Genomic DNA, 7483 nt, shown 5'->3' on the forward strand with positions numbered 1-7483 from the left:
GTACAGTGGTGCGATCTCGGCCCACTGCAACCTCCCCCTCCTGGGTTCAAGCAATTTTCCTGCCTCAGCCTCCCAAGTAGCTGGGACTACAGGTGAGCACCACCACACCAGCTAATTTTTGTATTTTTAGTAGAGACGGGATTTTGCCATGTTGGCCAGGATGGTCTCGAACTCTTTACCTCGTAATCCAACCGCCTCGGCCTCCCAAAGTGCTGGGATTACATGCATGAGCCACCGCACCTGTCTTAACTTTGAATATTAAACATGTAAGTTACTTACTATCCTGCTCAGCATCTATTAAAAAGAAACATTTGCTATACCCTCAATTATTAAATTAAAAAAACGCCCACCTTCCCAATAAAGTGAAAGTAATGAGTACTTTCAAAGATATTTCTGGCTAGGCACAGTGGCTCATGCCTGTAATCCCAGCACTTAGGGAGGCCGAGGCGGGCAGATCACCTGAGGGCAGGAGTTCAAGACCGGCCTGGCTACATGGTGAAACCCCATCTCTACAGAAACATGAAAACTAACCAGGCATGATGGCGGGTGCCTGTAACCCCAGCTACTTGGGAGGCTGAGGTGGGAGAATCCCTTGAACCCGGGAGGTGGAGGTTGCAGTGAGCTAAGATCATATCATTGCACTCCAGCCTGAGAGACAGAGCAAGACTCTGTCTCAAATATATATATATATATTTCTTTCTTTTGTATGCCATCATTGACTTGTTGAAACTCTTTTGTAATATGTTCTTAATAAGTTCTGCTAAGAAAATGTATGTTCCAACGCTATGAAAAAAACAAAACAACAGAAAAGGCCGTGAAGAGGAAAGACGGAGGCTTCTGGGAGAGGAGGGAACCTGCCTCCAGCCTCGAAATGGCAACATCAGCCCCCACAGCGTTTCCAGGCTGCCGCCTGCCCTGCACACTCCAGGTCTGCAGCCCCAGCCAGTGCAGGGACCTGTTCCTGACAGTCCATTCCCGTATGTGTGTTACAGTCTGCTGGTTCTGCTCCTCTGAAACCCTGACTAAAACAACCCTCCTGCCCCACGTGCCACCAGGACACCTGGGGAGCCACTTCGTGGCCTGGGCCAGTCCCACACAGGTGCCTGGCTTTCTGTCTCTCCAAAGAAGGGACAGGATGGAAGGCGACCCCGAGTGAAAATTCTGGGCTCTGACATTCAAAGTTAACCCCACAAGGCAGCACCCGAGGTGGGGAGATGTCTGGTCTGGGCTGAGTCGTCCACCCCGTCCCCCACAAAGCTGGCCCGTGCGCCCGTTCACCTGCCCCAGGCCTCCCAGCACCAGCAGCCCCTTGGCTGACGGCCCTGGCCCGTAGCTGTTCTCCCGACGACTCCCAGATACCCCCAGGCTCGGCTCTCTTGTTAATCTGAATCGTTAACTGACTCATTCAGGGCAAAAACAACAACAAAATCCATACTGCAGCCAAGGTCCCAGGATGGATTTTTGGCCTGAATTTTCTAGTCAAATTGTCCTGAAGGTTGTGTTTGCTCTGAAACCTCAGGGCGTGACCTCACTCAGAAGTGCAGGCCGGGAGGGCGCAGGGCGATGTGCAGGTGAGGACAGTGCTGCTGGGTGGAGCAGGGTGTTTTGGATCCTTCCTGGGCGCTGTCAGGCCCTGAGGCCGACCTCCAGCTGCTTGTGCTGGGCGTGGGTCAGGAGCCCCCGCTGGCAGAGCTTAACAGACGGGCCTGTGTGCTCACCACACCCAGCTCTCCAGGGTGGCTCCAACTTTGACTGCCAGGAAAGTGAATGTTTTTAGTTAAATAACTTCTATTGGGCTTTTTTTCCATTGTAAGTGCCATGCTCACTTCTTCATGCTGCAAAAATCAAGCTAGCGTCACGCTAGGTGCTGGGGCACCAGGGTGAAACCGGGGTGACACCGAGGTGACTTAGCCCTGACCACAGGAATTTACAGTCAGGTGACTGCTCACGATAGAAGTCTGAATCTAGGATGACTAGAAAGGGGCCAGGCGAGGTGGCTAACACGTGTGATCTCAGCACTTTGGGAGGCCGAGGCGGGTGAATCACCTGAGTTCAAGACCAGCCTGGCCAAATGGTGAAACCCTGTCTCTATTTCTCCTGCCCCTCAACCCCCTGAGATGGAGTCTCACTCTGTCGCCCAGGATGGAGTACAGTGGCGTGATCTCGGCTCACCGCAACCTCCACCTCCTGGATTCAAGCAATTCTCCTGCCTCAACCTGCCGAGTAGCTGAGTTTATAGGCGCCTGCCACCACGCCTGGCTAATTTTTGTATTTTTACTAGAGACAAGGTTTCACCACGTTGGCCAGGCTGGTCTCAAACTCCTGACCTCAGGTGATACAGCTGCTTCGTCCTCCCAAAGTGCTGGGATTACAAGAGTGAGCCCCCACGCCCAGCCACCCCATCTCTACTCAAAATGCAAAAATTAACTGGGCATGTGGTGGGTGCCTGTAATCTTGGCTACTCAGGAGGCGGAGGCAGGAGAATTGCTTGAACCCGGGAGGTGGAGATTGCCGTGAGCCAAGATTGCACCACTGCACTCCAGCCTGAGCTTCACTCCAGCCAGGCATCTCAAAAATACCATAAAATAAAATAACTAGAAAGGAAAAAATCACCCATAATTCTCCGCACAGAAACCATCACTATAAACATTTTGGTGAACTTGTTTCTGACCTATTTGCTATGCTTAAAGTAGCATTTTCTTTGTGGGTCTAATGGGGATGTGTTCATATGATATTTACAGTTTGGTGCTTTTTTTTTTTTTTTTAGACAGGGTCTCACTTCGTTGCCCAGACTGGAGTGCAATGGCAGAGTCATGGATCACTGCAACCTTGACTTCCTGGACTCAGGTGATCCTCCCACGTCAGCCTCTTGAGTAGCTGTGACTACAGGTGCATGATACCATGCCCGGACCATTTTTTGTATTTTTTGTACAGACAGGGTTTTACCATATTGCCCAGGCTGGTCTCAAGTTCCTGAGCTCAGGTGATCCTCCCACGTCAGCCTCCTAAAGTGCTGGGATTACAGGCGTGAGCCACCGCACCTGGCTGGGACTCTGTTATTTAACATAAGTGTTTCCATTTGATTGATTGATTGATGATTGATTGATTGGAGACAGAGTCTCACTGGAGTCAGTGCCACCATCTCAGCTCACTGTGCCCTCTGCTTCCCAGGTTCAAGCTATTCTCCTGCCTCAGCCCCCCAAGTAGCTATGACTACAGATGTGCGTCACCGCGCCTGGCTTATTTTTGTGTTTTTAGTAGAGATGGGGTTTAATCATGTTGGCTGGGCTGGTCTCAAACTCCTGACCTCAAGTGATCCGCCACCATTAGCCTCCCAAAGTATTGGGATTACAGGCATGAGCCACCATGCCTGGCCTTGTTTTATTTAAAAGACTTCATAAAGAACTCATCTTTTTAGTGGTGGCATGGTATCCAATAAGAAGCTATTCTTCCATTTAATTAGTCGTGCCCTTCTCATCGAATGTTAAGGTTGTCCCTGTACTCCCGTTTTGCTGTTATAAATAATAATATCATGAACATCACGATTTTTTTTTTTGAGACGGAGTTTCGCTCTTGTCGCCTGGGCTGGAGTGTGATGGTGCGACCTCGGCTCACTGCAAACTCCACCTCCAAGGTTTAAGCCATTCTCCTGCCTCAGCCTTCGAGTAGCTGGGATTACAGGCATGTGCCACCACGCCTGGCTAAGTTTGTATGTTTAGTAGAGATGGGGTTTCTCCATGTTGGTCAGGCTGGTCTGGAACGCCCAACCTCAGGTAATCCACCTACCTCAGCCTCCCAAAGTCCTGGGATTACAGGTGTGAGCCACCACGCCCCGCCCTCATGAACATCATGATTTTTAAGGCTTTTTCAACATTTCTGTTTCTTTGGGACCCATTTCCAGAAATGGAATTATGAGACCAAGAGTCTTTTTTCTTCCTTACTTTTTTAAGTGGCTTAAAACTGCAGCCATCTTTTATCTCCTTATTATTCCCGTGGTCAGGAATGGGGCCCAGTGGAGCTGGGTCCTCTGGTTGCTCTGCAGGCCTCCATCAGGCTGTCAGCAGGGCTGCAGGCTCATCTGAAGGCTTGGCTGGGGAAGGCCTGGCTTCCCAGCTCCCTCCCGTGGCTGTCAGCAGGAGGCAGTTTCTCACGGGCTGTCGGCTGCAGGCGCCCCTTGGAGCTGCCTTGGTTCCTGTTAGCTCCACAGGCTGCCCCCGCTGCTCTCAGCTCCCTGCCCTATGGGCCTTCATGGGGCTGCTCACCCATCTGTGCCAGTTGGCTCCCCTCAGAGCAGATAAGACAGCAGGAGAAGCCAGGGGGACAGCAGATCTTGGAACAATGCCTGTTCCTCGCTGTCAGGGCTGCCCCTGCTTCTGGCATGAGCGTGGGACAGCTCCAGGTTCACTGCCCACACTGGCGAGGCCTGAGCAAATGGCAGGACTGAGCCCTCTGCACTCAGGAAGTGGGCCTGCGCCGGAGGAGCCCCACGTGTGGCCTGCTGTTCAGTGGCCTGTCACCAGGTGTCACTTAGGTGGACTCTTGGTCGCCTGGTGCCTGGTCTGCTGCAGTGGTGCCCCTGACGAAGCTTTGTGTCCTGCATGTGCTCCTCTGGGCAGCCCCGCCCTCCCTCTGGTGGCACGGGTGCACCCGGCCCCTCGCATGGTGAGGAGACAGAGTGACCTGGATCCCCCATTCAGAGGCGGGAATCAGGATGTCCCCTGAGCTTCCTCTGGGTCCTGTGTCCTCTGAGCAGTTTGCCATAGGCCTGACAGAGTGGAATTCCATTTCTAACAGTGGCCAGAGGATGTGTCACCAGAGGATGGGTGAGGGAAGCGGTGCGATTGTCCACGGAGGGCCGTCCCAGTCCCCGGCCAGCAGCCTCAGCGCACACTGCCTTTAGGCCGCTCTGTCACCTGCTAGGCCCATTCTCCACCTGCAGGCAGTATGAGCTCTAAGAAGGCTGGAGTCCCGCCTCGGCCCTTTCCTGCTCAGGACCCTCCAGAGAGCCCTCCTGGTCTCCATGAAGCGCAAGCCCCTGCACCCGGCTTCCAGGCCTGCTTGCGTCCTGCTAGCTCCACAGACTGTCCCCGCTGCCCTGCGGTGCCTGCACCCTCCTCACCTGAGAGCTCGCTCACCACTCCCATCCCGGGGTCTCACGGGGGTCTGGCTTTGGTGCCTCACTCCTCCCGCTGGAGTATGGACTCCTACAGAGCGATGCTGCAGGGCACGAGGCCGGCCTTTCCCTCCAGGGGCCTCCGCTCCCACCAGCCCAGGGAGAGGGTGCCCATGTGGCATGTGTGTGCCGCATGTGTGTGGGGTGTGTGTGCGAGTGTCTGTGGTGTATGTGTATTGAGTGTGGGGTGCGGGGTGTGCACGTGTGTGAATTGAGTGTGGCGAGTGTGCTGTGTGTGGCAGGAATGTGTGTGGTGTGTGTGTGGATTTGAGTCTGGTATGTGATGTGTGCAGTTAAGGGTGGTGTGAGTGGGTGTAAGGTGTGCTGTGTGGTCTGTGTGTGGGTGTGAGGTGTGCCGTGTGGTGTGCCATGTGGTGTGTGTGTGGACTGAGTGTGGGGTGTGCCGTGTGGTCTGTGTGTGGACCGAGTGTGGGGTGTGCCGTGCGGTGTGTGTGTGGACCGAGTGTGGGGTGTGCCGTGTGGTGTGTGTGTGGACCGAGTGTGGGGTGTGCTGTGTGGTCTGTGTGTGGATTGAGTGTGGGGTGTGCCGTGTGGGGTGTGTGTGGACTGAGTGTGGGATGTGCTGTGTGCTGTGTGTGGACCGAGTGTGGGGTGTGCCATGTGGTGTGTGTAGACCGAGTGTGGGGTGTGCCGTGTGGTCTGTGTGTGGACTGAGCGTGGGGTGTGCTGTGTGGTGTGTGTGGACTGAGTGTGGGGTGTGCCATGTGGTGTGTATGGACTGAGTATGGGGTGTGCTGTGTGGTCTGTGTGTGGACTGAGTGTGGGATGTGCCGTGTGGTGCGTGTGGACTGAGTGTCTGTTGTTGTATGTTGTGTGTGTTGTGTGAGCGTGTGCATAAGTGCTTCCTGGGCCGTGTAGGACACGGGTGTAGGGAGTGCCTGGGGCTCTGGTCAGCTCCAGGTGCAGCACAGGGTCCTGCATGTGTGCGTCCAGCGTGGCAGCCAGCGGCTCCAGGAATGGGACCAGCTTCCAGCTCTGGAAGTTGGTGGCGTGGGCAGTCCCTGGGAGCCAGCAGGACCTGCCCCCAGGTCCTGGCCACTGCCGTGAAGATCTGGGCTCTGCCCAGAGCCTGCCCCACGCTGCTCCTTACTTGCCACCCACGTGGGCATACAGGAATCATCCCTGGTCCGACAGGAGCTTCAGCCTGAACCAGAAGGCCCCAGTCCATGAGGCGCCAGGACTCCAGGGCACAACTCAGGCAGCAGCAGCGAAAAGAAAGGCCGTGAGGAACCCAGAAACACAAAAGTCTGCGCCAGGCAAATATGAAGATGCTGGTGTGAGCTTCGAGGAGAAGCCTGGACAGAGTCCAAGACCTCAAATCACGGTGGCGCAGGGGTGCGTAGGGACACAGCTGCTTCTCCCCACACAGGCGTGGCCCAGCAGAAAGCCATCCAGGGCCACAAGTGGTCTGGATGCTCAGCAGGGACACATCAGCAAGGGTCCAGGCCAGGGTGACTTGGGCGTGTCCAGTGCACAGCTGGGGACACAGGGAGGACGCGCCCGGATGTGCGGGGCCCTACAAACGCTGCAGCGCACCGTGGAGTGGAAAGACCCGCCCAGCGCACCAGGCCCAGAGGCGGCTGCCCTGCAGAGCAGGAGGAGACAACTTCCAACCTCAGCAGAAAAACGTAGAGAGGAGCTGAGGAAACCGTGGGAGGGCCCAGGAACGGTGGCACCTCCATCCACAAGGAGGAGACTGCACGCTGCCCACGGGTGACGGCCTCAGGCCAGGTCTCAGATGGAATTCCAAGTTAGCAACTAAGCAGTGGAGCAACCAGAGGTAGACGCAGAAATTGAACTGGGGTTGGGTGTGGCGGCGCCAGTGAGCTGAGTCCTCATCGATCACAGCAGGAGGTGGGTGGATCATTTCTAAAGTCCATAAATCAAGCAGCAGCATGATAGCCATATTATTTGGACACGAGGAGGTGACCATCACAATCATTTAAAATGGAAACCGTCAAAAGAGGTTGCCTTGGGGGATAAGAGAGGCGGAGCAGGAGGGAATCCTTTTCTTTATAAACCTCTTTGTACTGTTAGGTTGTTTTTAAATCTGACTTTTAAAAATAAAGTCACAGCCGGGCGCGGTGGCTCACGCCTGTAATCCCAGCACTTTGGGAGGCCGAGGTGGGTGGATCACGAGGTCAAGAGATCGAGACCATCCTGGTCAACATGGTGAAACCCCGTCTCTACTAAAACTACAAAAATTCAGCCGGGCATGGTGGCATGTGCCTGTAATCCCAGCTACTCAGGAGGCTGAGGCAGGAGAATTGCCTGAACCCAGGAGGCGGA

Source organism: Cebus imitator, unplaced genomic scaffold (genome assembly GCF_001604975.1).
Source record: "Cebus imitator isolate Cc_AM_T3 unplaced genomic scaffold, Cebus_imitator-1.0 Scaffold36, whole genome shotgun sequence".
In the NCBI taxonomy this organism is placed as follows: domain Eukaryota; kingdom Metazoa; phylum Chordata; class Mammalia; order Primates; family Cebidae; genus Cebus; species Cebus imitator.